The 20,856-nt window shown below is 32.3% G+C and overlaps 1 protein-coding gene across 11 annotated transcripts in view; it reads right to left on the reverse strand.

The window, feature by feature from the left end:
* The window catches only part of LOC115212426 (sorbin and SH3 domain-containing protein 1), a 504,251-nt gene that overhangs the window by 173,347 nt on the left and 310,048 nt on the right, over positions 1 to 20,856 (reverse strand). The window lies entirely within an intron of this gene.

Consider the following 20,856-nt stretch of genomic DNA (forward strand, 5'->3'; position numbering starts at 1 on the left):
GTCTGAATAGAAAATGGGATGGTCATGACAGGTGCACCTTTGATCAAAGATCTGCTAGATCAAGGCTGACATTATGGTTAGATAATAACAAGTTCATTAAAATCTAATCATTCATTTTCATGTCTGTTTTATTCTTCATGCTAGCATGGATTAGATGATTATATTACTGAGGCATTGTTTTACAATCAGATGTTCTTCTTGTTGCTAATCCATACCTGTCACTCAAGGGATATTTTATTCCACATGTCTTTGAAGGCACAAAGCCAGTGTACAATCCATTGGCATGAGAAATAAAATCACCAACTTTAGCTAAGCAATCTTTAAAAAAAGAGCAAAGATGTGTGTATCTGTATATCACTAAACCAGGCTTTCATGACTATATCTGAGCAGACATTAGGGATTCACAGAGCTATGACAGTTAGGCAAGAACAGAAATATGTGTGTGTAAATATGTTTATTAACCATTTAGCATTCAAACTGGTCATATCCAGCCCAAATATTCTACATGTTTTCTGTTCAAACTGGCCATATCTGGCCTCTCACACCTACCTTGCAATGAAATTCTAAAAAATAAACAATCACATCGTCAAAATTTCAATCACATCGTCAAAATAAACAATCACATCGTCAAAATTTCAAAACTGCAATATAAATGCATAACATTAGGGATTCACAGAGCTATGACAGTTAGGCAAGAACAGAAATATGTGTGTGTAAATATGTTTATTAACCATTTAGCATTCAAACTGGTCATATCCAGCCCAAATATTCTACATGTTTTCTGTTCAAACTGGCCATATCTGGCCTCTCACACCTACCCTGCAATGAAATTCTAAAAAATAAACAATCACATCGTCAAAATTTCAAAACTGCAATATAAATGCATAATTAATTCAAAACAACATGAATAGATAAGCATTATATTTAACAGAATAATCTGAATGCTAAAGGGTTAAAGAGACATTACTTAAACTTTTGAGCTGACAAGATGCATCAGATGGCATTTGAAGAAAAGAAAGTCATCTGATGAATGACTGGGCAGCACATAACTGCACAGATCCCTAACCAATAAACAAACAAAAAACATACCAACTTTACTTCATGTAATGTATTGGCTGTTAGTTAATTTGTAAGTATAAAGTCACATACACAAAATGTGTGTGTGTGTGTGTGGAGGGGGATACTCTTGTTTACTTATCTTGACCAATATTTTTATGTCTCACTTTAACAATACCTTACACTTTTTCTTCTACATTGATAAAGATATTTATATCCATTATCTCACCTAGAAAGGTATTAATGTCCATTTTTGAATAATTAAACACATACATTCGTTTGTTCTCTTATCTTCAGTAATTTTGTATGCAAAGACAGTTTTACATTCAGAAAATGTTCGTGCCAATGACCTATGTTTTAGGGCTGACATAGAATGTAAGCTGTATTGTTACTTATAAAGTGCCTCCTTAAACTTGATACAATCACGAATATTTCACATGTCCTTTCTAAAAGATATTTCCATTATCAGTATTGTATTTTTCTTTAAAAAAATATTTTTTTGTTATGGTTTAGAGTAGGAATAGAAATGCCCATGAAATTTTTCATGGTCTCCAAGACTGGTGAGAGGTAAGGAATAAGTTATCCTCAGACAGGAGAGAGGGCTCAAATTCTTGCAAAATAGTGGATTCCACTGAAGGTATCCAGGAACCAACCAGTGATGCCAAACAAGGTGACAGGCTAAGTTTATCATGGCTTATGTGAAAGTACATCATTTACAAATTAACAAATTTATGAATTATTTCTCATGTTGAAAGAGCTTGGAGCATAACTCTTGAAGGCATGAATCTCTTCACTTCCAATTGTTTATCCCAATACAAATCAGAATATGCTTATAATAAATGATGAGGGTGGAGTGGCATAAGTGGTAGATTGCCAGAGTAAATACTTTTATGTGCATTTTATCCATTCAAAGGAAAACAAAATAGGTACCTCTCATGCCTTAGTCAGTTCAACCAATTAAATACCACCCTTAAAAACCTTAACCAATGTAAGAAATAATTGTTATTGGCTCTCAGAACTGAGATGAAACAGATGAAGGCAAATGTAGAGCTATTCAAATACATCAGTATAGGAAAATGGAAGATCAAATAAAGATGATGAAGAACATAGGAATAATGATGGCGCTGTCGATAGTGATATGGTGGCTTGACTTTAAAAGTTTTTATTCTTTCTCCTTTATTTTTAACATCAAATAGCATTTGCAAATTTGCTTCAGTTTTTATTTTTAAAATACACATATACTGCTATTGCCTTTGGCAGTCTAATTAGAAATATAATAAATATAAAAGCTACCCAACCCAATGCCATCTACATCGCGAGTTATTTCAGAGAAGTTATTGGAAGAAATAAATCCATATATTTACTAAGGATTAAAAATCTGAAATAAGGTCTTTTTCAAAAGTATCTTCAATAATGTGCATTGGCATGCTGGGATATTGTCAATGCAGTGTCTCAATATGAATCAATATTTACAGATGCAAATTTAGAATCCGTTTGGTATATATAGGCCAACAAGATTGCAAATGACCCTATGTTGATTTCAAATGCAGCTGTTGGGAGATTTTTTTTTCTTAACACAAGCAGAAACTTTATTGAAAAGCAAACTTTTCCTAATCTATAGTGGAAGGTAAATTTAAACAATGATACTTTAACTATAATTCTTCCTTCAGAGATACAGGTATGAGGAATACAATGCAACTATCCAATTATATCTAACACTTTTAAGTAAATGCTAGCAGTATGAATATCAAATAGAAGATTCTTGAGTGATATACACCACACAGAAACAGGGCAAAATGATGTAAGTTATGTATAGCTGAGAAGAATTTCATATTGTGAAACCTTAAATCTGCAAACTATTCAATATTGATCAGAAATATTAATTAACTGCTGCTATTTCAAAAAGTATCTCTTGAAACATAGGAAGATTATACTAACACTTGAATAATTAGATTGACACCTAAATTTTTACTAGGAGTAATCTTACATTTCCTTCTTCATACTTAAGTATGAAGAGGGAAATGTAAGATTATTTTTTGTAAGATAACCTTATGACAAATATTCCTGATATTACTAATATTTAAACAACACACTTTATAACCCTGCCAACTATTTATCCTTCTACATTAATTTTTATGTAGCAATAAATTCAATGCCTAAATAAATTATCGTTTTAATAATCAGTTGGATTTTTTTTTATCTGATAATTGTTTAGCATTAACGAAGTAAGAATCTTGAAGTTACAATGCATTATCATTATATAATATGATGGTGGAACTGAATTATCTGTTCCAGAATTAAAGATGTAAGTGGCTGAATATTCCATAGGTACATGTATCCTTACCAGAAACAATGAAACTCTCAATTTCCCTCTTCAATTTCAGCCACTCCAGATCTTATTATATATGATAATATATTGTTACATTACATTTTCAACTCTAACTTTTTATATTTCTTTCCAAATAGCTTTTTATACACTTTCCTTCTCTCCTCATCTCCAAATATATTTATACATTTTCACCTTACATAAGTATTCCAAGACTATATTTCTAACAATGAAAGTTAAAAATAACTCATCCCAACAATATTAACAAGTAATGGACTATGCCACTTTAAACTTTTTATCCTAGGATGTGATACTGGAAACTCCACATACTAAAATATCAGTGACATGTCAATTATATTTTAATGATCAGCTGAATTTCTTTTTATCTGATAATTGTTTAGCACTAACGAAGTATGAAACTTGAAGTTATAATGCATTATCATTATATATATGATGGTGGAACTGAATTATCTCTTCCTGAATTAAACATGTAAGTGGCTGAATATTCCATAAGCACATGTACCCTTACTATAATTCTAGGCACCGTGTGCAACAAGTATGACAGTGTGTGCAACAAGGCTATATCTTTTGAATTATGAGTACATTTCACCTGATGAGCTTCTATACCAGTTCCATCTGTCTAATTGCCACTCTCAAGGTATGAATTGAACTAAGACTACAGAAATTATATTTGCCCAAGATGCCATGGTAGGAATGAGCCCAGGATTTCATGGCTGCAAAGCAAAATATTCTTAATCATTCAGCTGTACTGCACTTACATTATATTATATATGATAAACTACCACACAGTCTCCATTTATGTATTTAGACAGAAGATTTTGTAAATGTTACTGGATCATATAATGTCTACAATTTAGTTTTAAAAATATAAAACACATGCAAACACATATGAGTTATTAAATTAAATAAAATATATATATATATTTTATAGAGATCACTTTTTTATCACTTTGATGAAAAGCCATTTCGAGAACAATAACTGCCTGATAACATTAGTTAAGGAATATAATATCTGACCCTTTGATTCTAATAAATAGATAAATAATATTAATTTCTTTTAAATAAAGTTTGTGACTTGCTAATTATGATAACAATAACCATTTGATAATATTATCCATGATCATGACAAATAGCTTCTTCTGTCTAAATACATATATATCAATGCCATTAGCCACATCAACCAAACTTGAACAGGTATCTCCACTCCTAACACAAACATGATTCCACCACCACCACCACCACCATTACCATCATAACCACACCCTACCGTGTCTCCATAGCAAGCGGCACTTTCTTAAAAAAAATCTCCATAGAGATTGTGGCTGTATTGCAATATATTTGAAAATTTTGATAACATTCAGGACTTTAATTCTCATAAGCAGATAATTATTAATTTACTTTAAATATGGGGTTTTGGACCCATTAATTTTGGTAGCAATAACCAGTTGATAATCTTATCCACGATTATAATAAGCAGCTTTCACTGCACTATGTATGCATATATTATATATCACATGTATTTTGTGTGTATGTGCATGTTTGTTTACAAACACAGATAATAGATAGATAGCTAATTGATAACATTATCCATAATTATAATAAACAGCTTCCACTGTATGTTATATATGCATATATTGTGTGTGCGTGTGTGCACGTGTGCATGTAACAATAATATAAGCTTTGAGATTAGGGGAAAAACATGTTCAAATATTTCATAGTATAACAACAAATTCAGCAAAATATTTGTCCTTTGAATAAAAACGTTAAAAAAATAAATGCACTTGCTTTATTTTTTTCTGTAAATGTCAATATGACATTAGAAAGAAATGAATTCACATCATTTAACAAAGACACTTGTAATAATATATACAATGAAATTTCACTAAGCATCGCCTTGATACACAAGGAACTTCATCCAATTACATTCTATCGCAAGTATCAAAGAGCTTCTCCTTCCCTTTTCACTTCTCTATGAATTTAATATTAAAAATACAGTGCAGAAAAAGAAAAGAAACTTTTAAAAATGAGTTCTTCCTTACCTAATATTCAATAATAAATCCAAGAGGGACCATAATATAAAGCATGCAAATAGTAAGTTTGTGGTGTGTGTCTGCATGTGTGTGTGTGTGTGTATATATATATATATATATATAAAGTACAAAGAGAGAGAACCAATAATTGACTCCCAAAGGATGAGTTTTCTTTGTTTTCACTCAGGTATCAGTTTAAAGAAGCTTAGTAATCACAACAGTCCCTGTACTGGCTATGAATTGTAGTAGTAGCAGGAGCATTATAGCATTATAGAATACATATATATATCACTTACCAACTTGGGCTGACAGTCTTGAGTGACTGACTACAATCGGCTATCAAGGTAACAGGTACAAGAAAGGAAGCAGTCTACTTGCATTTATTAATTACTAAATAAAACTAAAAACTACAAACAAAAAAGATAACACCAAGGACGAAAAAGGAAAACAAAAACAATATAGCCTTAGCCCCCACTTTCGCCCAAACACCTCATCCTACCTTAGGTCACATCTTTGAGTATCTCTATTCTAGAATCAATATCTTAACTACACAAATAAACTTAATTCCAGTCTCAACACATCCTGAAACACAAAACAACAACAACAGCAAACTGACAAACAATAACCTGGTGCAGTATAGCCATAGCTGTAGTAGTGGTGGTGGAGGTGGTAGTTAATGTTTTTGTTGTTGTACAGTGGTAGAGTGGGGAAATAAAGAAACTAAATAGTATCTAATCAATAAAGCTATTTATTTTTATTTTATTTTATTTTTTTACAAAAGCTTGCTATTAAAATCAGATATTCTGAAAACCACCAAAGGGTTAAATTTAGCCTTATAGGATAGTTTAGACAGATAACACCTCTCACTTACACTGTCTTATTCGTTAAAAAGCAAACTTACTTCTTTTTCTAAAACTTATTTTTATCAAACAATTCTAACTAGATTTTAAAGTAATCCTGGAGGGCAATTAACACAGATTGTTGCTAAGAATATATAGTAAGTGGATTTAAAACCTCTAAATCTTTAATAACAGGACACAAGTAACACCCACACCATCAACAATTTCTAATTTAGGCACAAAGCCAGCATTTCTGGGTTGATCATAGCAACCTCAGTACTTGACTAGTACTTAATTTTATCAAGCCTGGAACAAAGAAGGGTCAAGTTAACTCTGAATCCAGAATGTAAAGTTGGAGGAAACACTGCAAGGGATATTGTTCAACACTAACAATTCAGCCAATCTACCACACTTGATGATGATGATAATAATAATGAATTCAAATTTTGGCAAAAAGCCAGCAATTTTGAGGGGAGGGAGTAGGACAAGTCAATTACATCAACCCCAGTGCTTGACTGATATTTTATTTTATCAACCTCAAAAGGATGAAAGGCAAAGTTAACCTTGGTGGGTTTTGAACTCAGAATGCAAAGACCTGGAAAAAATGTTGCTAAGCATTTTGTCCAATGCATCAACAATTCTTTCAGCTTGCCTAAGTAATAATAATAATGGCTTCAAATTTTGCCACAAAGGCAGCAATTGGGGGGGGGGGATGAAAGGCAAAGTCAACCTCAACGGAATTTGAACTCAGAATGTAAAGACAAATGAAATGCTGCTAAGCATTTTGCCCAGCATGCTAACGATTCTGCCAGCTCACTGCCTATCAATAATAATAATAATAATAATTTCAAATTTCAGCACTGGCCAGCAGTTTTTGAGGGGAGGAGGAAGTCAATTATATCAATCACAGTACTTTACTAGTACTTATTTCATTGACCCTGAAAGATGAAAGGCAAAGTTGACCTCAGTGGAATTAGAACTCATTATGTAAAGATGGACAAAACACTGCTAAGCATTTTGCCTGGTGTGCTAACAATTCTGCCTACTCACCACATCAATAATAATAATAATAATAAAAATAAAACTGGTTTAGATAATGACTGAAGGATCTATGGTTGATAAGGAGAGTCTTGGCTTTGAGATATTGTATCTGGGGTTTATTGGTATCTAGATGTTGGACTATTAGTTTGGGGATCTGTAATTCATGGTAGTTGCTGAAGTTTATAGATATCAGAACATTGAGGTGTCTGCAGTTCCTGATAGTACAAAGCACCCCCACCACTCAGGATAAAAACCCCTCAAAAGTTAAAGTTAAAAATAAGACAAAAGTACTATATAAATTATGGTAGGTTTAGTATTTTTATAGGGTTGTTCCACTGAAGACATTTTGATGATATTTAGATGTGGGTGAGGTGGCAGTGAGGTTTTGCAGGTTTTTGTTTTTAACTTGTGATTCACATCTTGTAATTGGTGTTACTATTCTACACATGAGTAAGAGTTTGGGTTACTTATAACACATCATTGTTTAGTCTGTAGACATTGACCTGCATATTTGCTTGTTAGAAAATAGCAGCATCAATCATATAAGTTAGAGAGAGTCCTTGAAATTCATGGTTATCACTATTTTTTCCTAAGTCTAAAACAAAAAAGGTAGTTTAAACTTTTCATTCTTCAAAGATCAATAAAATTAATAAACTAAGCATGTACTGAAGTCAATTTGAATGACTCTACTTCCCTTCAGCAAATTTGTGCAATCGTTACAATATAAGATATTGCTATTACTACAAATATGACTAAGCTGGTATAAATAATGGCAGAATCAAATGAATTTCATTTTGTTATTTAATCCACTGCCCGAAAAAAAGCCTTGTTGGGTCAATAAAATAAGGACAGTAGTTAATTCATTCAGTCAGCTACATACCTCACTTATGTTATAACTGGTAACTCTGAATAGCAATGGTTTCTTAACCGAGTTCTCTTTTGCTTCGGATTCTGATCAGAATTATCTCAATTCATACTGTTATTTAAAGTGCCTGAATGAGTATCGTAAGTCCTATTTCCTCCCACAAACAACCATAAAGTCACTATTGATAAATACTGCTCAGTATGAAAAAAGAGTCAGTAAAAGCTTACACATGATGTTGATTTGATTTGTCACAATCGCACAAGATTGCTGGGTTGAAGTTATGCGACAAAAATTGTAGTATAGTTTAGGCCACTAGTACTGCAACAATTTTATATCACTGAACCAGAAATGGGCTTCTAGATGTACAAAAAATGTTGATAAACTTTAGAAAATCTTTGGTTGTGTATGGCTTAATCATACTATTATAACTTTTTAAAACTATTAACTTCATCATTAGAGATGGAAAAATATTTTAACATTTACATCTTCCCTAATGTGTGCAAAGTACACACCCGGGAATGATACACCTGATGAATGAGAGAAATACAGTATAGGCATAAATATTTAAATATTTATACCAACATTATGAGAAATGTTAATCATCTAAAAAAATTATAATATTAACATTAACTACTCAGAGACATTTAGACATGCTTAATACTATTTTCAGTAGTAATACTAGAAAAAAAAAAATGATGGCTGTTGCTCACAAATCAGTATGACCTAGACACATGTACCATGTTTTTGCTAATTGTATTCAGTGTCTATATAGTTGTGAATACAGACACTCTTCTGGCCTTCCTACCACATGGAACAATAAAATATTGAAGATGTGACAGCTGGAGGGAGAACGCACGAGGCTGGAACTCATTTTCAACTGAGTGAATTCAAGTAACATGAAATGAAATGACTTGCTCGAGGACACAACATGCTGCCTACTTCAAAAATTGAATCCCAGTATATTGAACCCAAAACTAACCGCAAGGCAATGCACTCTGTTAGATTCAAATACTTCATGTCAGTTGGTGTTAACATCATGTTGAAGCTAATTCACTTCACTTTTACCACTGATATTTTCAGAAAAGTGTGGAAAGCTAAATCTCTCTCTCCCTTCGCTTGTACAGTTCCTAAATGGAAACAACATTCCTTACTAGCTACAGTTGCAATCATGCAACAAAAGTAATGCAGCTGATTATGTCAGAACTACATTTATACAGTGTGAAGGTACATTGTCTTGAGGTTAGTGTTGGGTTCATGATGCTGGGATTCAATTTCTGAAGTAGGCAGCATGTTGTATCCTTGAGCAAGTCATTTCATTTCATCTTACTTGAATTCACTCAGTTGAAAATGAGTTCCAGCCTAGTGCTTTCTCCCTCAGCTGTCAGATGACCCATGTGGTAAGAAGTCCAGAAGACTGTGTGTGTGTGTGTTCACAATTATATAGGCACTGAATACAACTAGCAAAAATATGGTACATGTGCCTAGGTCATACTGATTTGTGGGCAACAGCCATAATTTGTTTCTAGTATTACTGCTGAAAATAATATTAAGCATGTCTAAATGTCCCTGAATAGTTAATGTGGACAATAGTTAGTGGAGATTTTTTTCATTCTATTTCCATTGAAATCAAAATTGTTTTCATAAAAAAACATTGAGAACACTGAGTAACTGTAACAGTAGTGAAGTTTTATATGTGAGTATATGTGATTGGGGGAAGTGCTAAAATGAAACACCCTTATAGAGAATGGCTACCTAAGTGCTAATGTGCAGGAACAATAATTTGAAATGTTCATTGAGTTTGAAGACGAATCAAACCCTACACCAAGAATGGTAGTTTTTAAATAGAGTGTAGGCATATATAAGAGAATTCAAAACCTGTTCATCTATTCCTATCAGACTCCTGTTGGATTCTTACCAAATTCTCTAATGCCTTTCTGTCGAAACACATAAAGGAAAAATAGTAATAGAGAGAATGGGGGGATGTGAAGAGATAAATTTAATCTACAATGACAGATAGCAATCATTACCAGCAGAGAGATAAGAGGGGGAGTACTGAAATAATCAGAAACAATAAAAGACAAGCCCCAAACAATTCAAAGATACTACAATTTATAAAAGACTAAGCAGAAAGAAAATATAGCATGTCTTTATATTTGTATTTATGTTATATTCAAGCAAAAATTAAATGGGACAAATTACATACAATTTTTAAAGGGTTCAATGACATATATATAACCCAGTAAAATACCCTCCCTTTTATTTCTTTTCAATCAGCAGATAGTAAAAATCTAAAGAACAGAAAGACAGAAGATTTTGAAACAATGAATCTTCTGTATCTCAAACAACTCTAAATAGCAAGCCAACTGCTAGTGGTAGTGGTGGTGGTGGCTGGGATAAGAGACCAGAATAAATACAAACCAATGTGAGGTATTAGAAAGTAACACAGTATGTGCTTTACTTGAAAGACTCTGTTGAAAGCCAGAGTAGTTTCTTTGTTCCAGAGTTAGTTGGCTTTAAGAATGTGCTTGAGATAAATTATTGTAGATAACCTAGTTAAATGTCCAAATGGTCTCAAAATTGAACTTGAAACAACTCAACAAGGGAGCAGCTATGCAGTCACCCTGCTAGAAACAGCAGCCAAATCTTGCTCAAATCATGCTATATCATAAAGAAAGCATGATTAAAAGGACACATTGGATCATGTAAATTGTTACATGTGAAAAGATGAAATGATCATAACTGGGAAATCTATCATCAGAAGTCTACTCAATCAGGGTTGACCAAGGGTTAAACCACAATATTACTAACAAAGATAACAACAAAGATAAGTATTCTAATTAAGATATTAGTAAATTTCTATAAAAAATTAAAAGGAGATTTAACTTGAAATATACAGGAGTTGGACAAAATAATGGAAACACCTAGCATCATAATTTTGAAATATCTATAAAACTGTCAAAAGCTTGTTTATTTTTATGTCTTTTCATTTATTATTAGTGTTGCTTAATATGTTCTGCTAAAATTGCTGTTTCTTTTCAGATATTATCAGAAAAAGGTAATTAAAATTCATTAAAATGACAGATCTTTTGGACTTTCAAAGAAGTCCAAATTGTTGGTGCTAGTATAATGAAAATAGCGGAAATGTTTGGTGTATCAAGAACTACTGTCTCGAAAGTAATGACAGCATTTGAGAAAGAGAGAAAAACCTCCTCATTGAAACAAAACTCCGAAAGAAAACCAAAACTTTCAGATAGGGACCATCGGACTCTAACATGAATTGTTAGAAAGGATCACAAAAGTACAGCTACCAAAATTACTGCAAAGCTTGAGAATCCAATTTCCACAAATCTGTTTGCCGGGAGGTGCACAAAGCACGATTTCACGGGAGTGCTGCAATCAGAAAACCACTACTTTCAAAAACAAACATTGCAAAACATTTAGAGTGGAATGAAAACAGAACAGGTCCCTAGAGCAGCGAAAGAATGTTATTTTCTCAGATGAGTCATCCTTTACCTTATTTATGACCACTGGCTGAGTATACATGTGGAGACAGCCAAAAGAAGAAGCATTTATCCCAGACTGCCTTCTTCCAACTGTTAAATATGGAGGAGGATCTGTGATGATCTAGGGTGCTATATCTCGCAAATCTGCTGGCCCAATGGTTTCCCTTCATGGCAGAATTAATAGTCAAGACTATTTAAGCGTTTTCATCATCATCATCATCATCGTTTAACGTCCGTTCTCCATGCTAGCATGGGTTGGATGGTTCGACCGGGGATCTGGGAAGCCAGAAGGCTGCACCAGGCTCCGGTCTTATCTGGCAAAGTTTCTACAGCTGGATGCCCTTCCTAATGCCAACCACTCCGAGAGTGTAGTGGGTGCTTTTTACGTGCCACCTGCACTGGTGCCAGGCGAGGCTGGCATCGGCCACAGTCGGATTGGTGCATTTTATGTGCCACCTATCTGATCAAATTCATCCTATGGTTGCTGAACTGTTTCTGGAGGGAAATGCAATCTTTCAGGATGATAATGCACCAATTCACACAGCTGAAGTTGTTACTGAATGGCATGAGGAACATTCTAGTGAACATCTTATCTAGCCACCACAATCTCTAGATCTCAATATTATTGAACATTTATGGTGAATTTTAGAAAAACAAGTAAAGAGTCGATATCCTCCACCAACACCACTACAAGAACTGGAAACTGTTTTAGTAGAAGAATGAACAAAAATTCCTTTGGAAACAATTCAAACTTTTTACGAATCCATACTTCATAGAATTCAAGCTGTAATTACTACCAAAGGTATGCCTACCCCATATTAAAATAAATTTTGAAATTTTAAGGTGTTTCCATTATTTGTCCAGCCCCTGTAGATATCATTTTCTCAAAATTAAAACTGCCTTAACAGAATCAAGGGAAATTTAAGATATAAACACAATTCAAATTTACTAAGAAAATTTGTCCAGAGCAGTTGACAACAGCTTTTATCAAATTGATTTTAATGTAAATCAATTTTAATACCTGAAGTCTAACATATGGAATGTGATATATTATATTACAGAGTTATATCAATGTCAGACACTCTCTTACATTACCAGTATTTTGAATGATATTATGTATACAATCTGGGAGCAGCCATACTCTGAAGTGTCCGCCCTGAAAAATGCATCAGCATTACACATAAATATCTTTATTAGGAACCATACACACGCAATGGTAGCAACAGTTCTTTGATTCGTGAAGAGTTAAGAAGATAAGCAGTTGCTGCACAATGGGGCTGAATTTAGAACTGTGGAATTAAGAAGCAAATTTCTTAACCACAGTTAACCTCAGCTGATTTAATTTTCTGTTTAGGGCTATTTTCAACTTCAGCATATGCTATATTTCTAGAAGGGGATTTAAACAGAATAATAATTCTCCTTATAAGATTATGAACATATATGGATGAAGGAAGGAGGGAGAAAGAGAGAGAAAGATGAAATGAAGGTAAACCTTCAATGCATATTCCTTTAGTAAATTTAATTTTATAGTCAAAAGTAAACACTAATTTTTCTATACTTAGTCAAAACAAGAGCAAAAAATAGTGACTGGTTTCAGGTTTTATTAAACTAATGTCAAAGGTCACTTATTTTCTTCCTACAGAGAAAATAGTAGCTTATAGTTATGTGGACAGAAAATTAAACAATTTCTGATGGAAGTTTTAGTAATAGTTGAAATTAATCAGAGCAATCTTTTTTTCTGGTCAGAGAAAGAAAAATCTGAGAAAAAAGCCTCAATTCTCCTTTTTCCTAATTTTCCCCTTCATACCACATTAAATAAATCAAGTTGTATTTTCTTTATTACATTCTAGCCTTCCATACTCAAGGTTGATGGTAATAATTCCACTGGATCTACCAGTTGTGTTAAACATTAAATATATTACCACTGTTATGGTGTTAGTGATGGGGACCAACATTATTATAGTCATTCTAATATATTGATACACATGAGTGACTATATTTTTAAATAGAATTAATTTTAGATCGATTCAATTATAAATTGAATTGATTTTATTATTATTATCAATTTGAAAATATAGCCACGAAACGCGCATAGTCTTTTTACTACTATTTATTATTTATTGTACTTTATCGATTTTTAGAATAAGGTTTTTATAGTATATGTTTTCTATATGGTGTGAATAACATCTTCCACTAATGAATTGTTTAATAGAGGTTTTTCTCTAAATTATATACATATTATACATTGTGAGATTTGATTTAAAATTGTTAAATTGAAGATTTCCCTGTAAGTTTTGAAATTATATTCCCTACTATTATATATATATAAATAACAATTATTATTTGAGGGAATAAAATCCAAAACTTACAAGGAAAAAATTCAATTTAGAAATACTAAATCACATTTCACACAATATAATATATATATAAAAAATTAGAAAAAAAACACCTTTTATCAATTCAAAATGAACAATTAAATTACACCATCTAGAAAATTACATATAATAGAAATATTAAAATTAAAATAACAATAAAACGTCAATGATTAAGTAAATTGCAAAAAAATGTATATATATATATATATATATATATAAATGAAATTACAGTACATAAACTAAGGAATTTGTCATGGTGGCTGTTACAGAAACGGGGCCAATGTGAAGATGGCATGAAAAACAAAAAATAAAAAAAGATGAGAATCAACAGTTTGTACTTCATTATCTGTGGTGGGTAACAAAATCAATAGAATATAGTAGAAAATGTCTTGCAGTATTTCATTATCTCTTTATGTTCTATGTTCAATTTCAGCTGGTGACAACTGTATTTGTGTATAATACACAATTTTTCTCCCCCTGCTTTTTGGGATTGCACATTCTATTAAGCGTATCACTATATTCAGGATAGCATGACAAGAAGTTAGTTATATTTACTGTCCAAGCTAACTCATGTGTAACAATCGATTAGAATAACTTTAATAATGTTGGTCCCCATCACTAACACCATAACAGTGGTAATATATTTAATGTTTAACAGAACTGGTAGATCCAGTGGAATTATTGCCATCAACCTTGAGTATGGAAGGCTAGAATGTAATACTGCCAGTATAGAAAATACAACCTGATTTATTTAATGTGGTATGAATGGGAAATTAGGTAAAAGGAGAATTGAGGCTTTTGTGAAGATTTGGATCACCATAAACAAATCATCCCTGCAAGAAATAGCAGAACCATCTTTTACAGTCCCAAGAGACTACCATTATTATAATAAAGATAGATAATACAAAAATATTACCATGATCAAAATGAGAATATAAATTGAGAAAATATAAATACTTTTGTTTCTGAAACACTGTAATTACTGGGATGAACTGTCACGGTATACATTTCTGTTGAAAGGACAAACATGTCTGACAATGAAAGTATTTAATGGAAGTATCATGGAAATGTTTACATTCTGCTTTATGCCTTTTATATTGTTCTGTGGCGGTTGACTTTTCACAAGTTCACTTTTCTGTAGATACATTTTTACAGACTACAATGGTAAAGTTCAAAGGTCACTTTTGAATTTTGGGGGGATATGAACTTTTTCAATGCAATTAAAACTAATTTGACTAAACATGCCTTCTGTTATGTTATAATATGAAGGGGAGAAAAGGTGTATGCATTATAGAAATATTAAATCGATCCCAGTACTTAATTGATATTTTATGGTATCAACTTGACTTTGGTGAGATTTAAATTGCAAAAATTTTGTCTGATGACCTAATGATTCTACCAATCCATTGCATGCCAGCCAAGTTTTCCTCTCACAAACATGTGGCCAATTGTAGAAATTACTACTGTCATTACTGTGTTTGAGTATAGTGGATAGCAGAATCAGTTAAATATGAAGTAAAATGCTTTGAATTATTTAGTTATGGTCCATTCATTCTGAATTCAAAACCCACCAAGATCAACTTTGCATTTTATCTCCCTGGGATGGATAAAATAAAGTACCATCCAAGTTTTGGGGTTGATTTAATTGATTATACACTCTCTCTCAAAAAGTGTGGCTTTGTGTTAATATTAGACATTAACATTTAGTTAAGTCCCTTGCAGATGACACTGTTGACTGTTTCAAATGCAGCCATACAAAAATAGAAAAGTTTTCAAAATTTATTTTATCCATGTATTCTATAACATGTATGAGTAGATGTGAAATAGTAATGGCAAAAAATTAATATTTAACATTCAATTATCATCATCATTACACCAATGCTCTAAACGATATTGATAGAATTGTTACAGAATTAAAAGAATTTGCTCTTGTCCTTTATGTTTTAAGTTCAAATTCTGCTAAGGTCAACTTTACCTTTCATCCTTTGGGGTTCAAAAAAATAAAACACCAGACAAGTACTGGAGTGGATGGATTTGACTGACCTTCTCTCATCAAAATGGTTGGCCTTGCACCTAATCAGAAACTTTTCATTCTGCTAATGTTGATTAAATAATGTACCCTTCAAGTAGCTGATGATATTGACTGATACTCTCCCTTCAAAATTGCTGGACTTGAGCCTAAATCAAAAACCACATTGGAAATAACACCTTAATTTGGTAAGGTGGATATAGTTAAGAAGATCAACTCAAGTATTTCATTGTAACTATACTGGTAGGATGAAGGGTAAAGTTGAATTTAGCAGGATTAAATTTAAAATGTAACAGGTCATAACTAAATGCAGTAGGCTATTTTGTCCAATGCTCTAACAATTCTACCAAACCACAACCTGAAGATTTATATCACCAGTATTACTGTATGAGAAATATTTTTTTATTGATAGTGCTACTGATTTTTTCATTAATACAAAATCACAAACTTATGAGAAAAGTGTTTTGTCGATCAAATTAATCCAGCACAAGACTATCAATTCTTGAGGAGTTAACAGCAAAGTCTACCCCAGTAGCATTTCAACTCTGAACATTATTGATGGAATTATTTGTTTCTTACAATAAGAACAAAGCCATAAATTTTGTGGAGCAGAACAATCAGTTATATTGACTGCACAACTTCACTGGTAACATACTTTATTGACTCTGGAAAATGACATACAGAATTGACACCAAGGAGATTTGAACTCAGAAGTTAACAGAAACTATAACTATTTTTTTTTAGCTAATCCAACACTCTTCATTGACAACAATATTGATTTCTTACACTGGAAATGTTTAGAATTCTATAACAAACTAAAAGTAAAATGTTCTACAATTGCTTGAAAGCAATAATACTGCTCACAAATGTAAAGAAGTATATGAGCCCACCCAAGCCCTCACTTTTGTCATTTTCCCTTCCATAATAGTATACTATTTGAAGCATCAAGTATTATTAATAGGTGTTTCAGGATTCTGAACGACTGAAAAATAACTTAATGCTACATCAAGATGTTATCACTATCATGCTGATAATTGAAATGATTTCTGACAATGAAAACTTTTCATTTGATAATATAGTTTCAGGCACATGTGTTTGCTTTCTTATATGTCACAAAATATTTTGAAGTGGAAGAAGATGGATCTAGAGGGATTTTATTTAAAGAAAGTAAACTTTTGTATATATAATGGATTTTATATTTCCTACACAAATATTAAGTATATTTCATACATGTGAAGTCTGCAATAACAAATGAGATTAAAAAGAAACCCACAATACACAGACAGGCCACTGCCCAATAAATTTCTCATTTCTAATATATACAATCTTACATCTTTCTTTTCCTTTATTGTTTTCACTCATATTTTATTATTCTCTCTCTCTCTCTCATGTGTGTGTGAGAGAGAGAGAGAGAGATTTTTTAAAGGAATTTTAGTCAACAACCTAGTACCAACAGTTTCATACAGGCTAATTAGCTAGAAGTAATTCAAACATACCCCTTTGTTGAATAACAACTGGTTAGTCAGCCAATTAGACCATTGATGCAAGGCTGTTGGATAATTAAATTCCATTAAAACGTATATATATATATGCATTATTCATGTGCATCTATCAATATATAAACAAATGTGAGGGATGAATATTCAATACACACAGTAGAGTTAACACTAACAATTAAAAACAGATTTTATATCATTGGTTATCTGAGTTTTATATGGTTGCTTTTTGCTACGATTAAATTTTTTATTATAACATACAAGATTATTTCAGAAATATAAATTCTAGTACTTAAAATTCAACCATATCAAGGTCCAAGCTGTAGTCCCAAGCTGACCAATACATTGTGAGAGAATTTGATAGAGTAAAATTGTATGAAACCTGTTTTCTCTCTCTCTCTCTTTGCAGATGTAAAAACAAATGAACAAATATATATATATATATAAATATATATATATATATATCTTCATTTACTTTTTCAATTGATTTCTTTCCTTTGTATATGTATATACACACATGACTAACTCAACCTGATGTCACAACAGTTGCTACAAGAATCAATAAAAACAACAACAACAAAATTTAATTGCTGTAATAATTTGATAATAGAAAAATGCATGTGCTGATCTTAAAGTATTGAAGGAAATGCAATAGATATTAACATGAAATACATAATACAGAGAGACATTAAGAAAGAGAAATAGCTTTTGCTAAGAAACCCTTTGCCAAAGCAAGGTTCCGACACCAAAGAGATCATCTACAGATTTGTTAAGAAATATGAACAGGAGAGAATATAGCTGTCAACATGAAATGTAACTGACATTTGTTCAGCCAAGCAAAAATTGATAATGTTAGTCGCATAAATTGTCCTAGTTTAGCAAGTCAATCAAATGAAAGACTATCTTATTGTATAATACAGGCAATCCCTAACAATATCTGGATAATAATAGTAGTAGTGGTGGTAGTAGCGGTTTTGGTGGTGAGAAAATTAACATGATTATATGATTATGTATGCAACAGAGGAAGACTTATGGTAGGGATTACATGACAAAACAATAGGATTCAAATCTTTGTGATTATATGTGTGTGTGTGTGTGTATGTATATGTATGTATGTATGTGTGTGTGTGTGTATGTGTGTGTATATATATATATATATATATATATATATATATTATATTTATATATAAAAAAAAACTTTTTGCAAAAGTTTCTACTGATAATGGTTCTTTTTCCATACCAAAACTACTTGGTAAAATATATATATATATATATATATATATACATACATACATACATACACACACACACACACACCACACACACACACACACACACACAGTGTGCGATAGGTAAATTGTTGCCATTTTATATCTTTATGTGCATTGTTTGTTTTTGATTTTGTAGGGTCTCTGTGAGAAAAAACACCACCATGACGCAATTCACTCTGCCAGAAATTTGGAAATGACATGCTGTACTGCTTGGCATTTGCACCAGATGTTCCAATATGAACATTTTGGAGTGTTTGGGTGTCAATTTGAGAACAGTGCAATCTGAGGATATGTACCGAGAGTGATAAATATCAAACATCTAGGCAACATCATAGTATTTGGAGTGATCATTAGTAATTGTGACATTATGTCTTTATCCATCTTCCCACACAGCCTCAGACTCAACATCGAGGCCTACATCAAGTGCCTGCAGGAGGTAGTGCTGCTCTGGGTCAAAAGGGTGGCTGCTGGATGACCCTGTATTTGGCAACAGGACTCTGCACCATGCCACACATGCAGGAGAACCCAGTCATGGCTGTCAGACAATTTCTGCAATCACATCACCCTTAACATCCTCAGGCTGCAACCCCTTGATTATTATGTGTGGGGCACAGTTGAGCAAGAGACCATCAAAACTCCTTGTAACACCAAAGATGAACTGAAGGCAAGGATTATGGCAGCATTCATTAACTTAAACAAGGAGACCATCCAAAAGAGCTGCAGGAGATTCTGAAGTCATCTGGAGGCTGTGACTGAAGCCAATGATGATTTTATTGAATAAATTTACTCCTTAGCATTTCAAGATATTTTTATGCAAATTTGATAAATATATCAGTTAAAATGAGATGTCAGTGTTATTTTCATTTTTGTATAATTTAGAGAACAGTTTATTCACCATATATATATGTGTGAGTATATAAGTATATATATATATATATATATATATATATATATATCATCATCATCATCATCATTGTTTAACGTCCGCTTTCCATGCTAGCATGGGTTGGATGGTTCAACTGGGGTCTGGCAAGCCCGAAGGCTGCACCAGGCCAGTCAGATCTGGCAGTGTTTCTACAGCTGGATGCCCTTCCTAATGCCAACACACACATGCACACATATACAATAATTTCAAATTCCCAGAAATGATCAAGAGACGGGATACTATATTTCATGATTTTTTTCCCTAGAATATTATGCAAAAAAACCCCAAAAAACATGTCAGGCCATGGGTAAATAATGCCTTGTTTGGAAACAGATAAAAGTTGGTGACAGGGAGAGCATCAGGTCATAGGAAATCTACCTCAATAAATTCCATCTGATCCATGCAAGCATGGAAAAGCGGATGTCAAAACAATGATGATGAGGAATTTCCAGAAACCACGAAATAAGAGACATGTTATGATTTATATCCTAGAATTCCTGAAAACACATTTAGAAATATGCTAAATAACCATATTTTCTTTTAAGTGTCTCCACACAGACATTGTTCTTGTATGTATGTGCACAAATTTTAGAAAAAGTATATAAAACATCAATAATAGAATTTATCATAAGAAACAATTACAAAAATTCAAGAAAGCTATGAAAGTCCAACATGCTAAGTTTTATGTGCATCATGAAGTAGTGAGGTAAAAACTGAAATGCATAAAAAAATTACCCATTTCAGTTCTCAACATTTCAGATGCTTCTAGTACTAAATTACAGATACAGTCCACTAATAATGTACCCAATTTTACGCACAAGGCTTGGAGAAAAACAATACTTATTTAAAGACTTCTGCCCAAGATAACACATAGAGATGAAACATTTGCAGATGGTAAATGCTAGTTTGAAAAGTGTCAGTAAAAACTGGTGTTTCTTGAAACAAATTAATTTTTGAATGGTTAGAACATATCCCCATTCTCTCCATTAATAATAATGGATTGATTTTGTATTGATTTTATTTAGAAATCAAACAATCAAAAATCTGTCAAATATTCAAATCAGTACACCTGGTTTGAC

This window comes from Octopus sinensis, linkage group LG5 (genome assembly GCF_006345805.1).
Source record: "Octopus sinensis linkage group LG5, ASM634580v1, whole genome shotgun sequence".
NCBI lineage: Eukaryota > Metazoa > Mollusca > Cephalopoda > Octopoda > Octopodidae > Octopus > Octopus sinensis.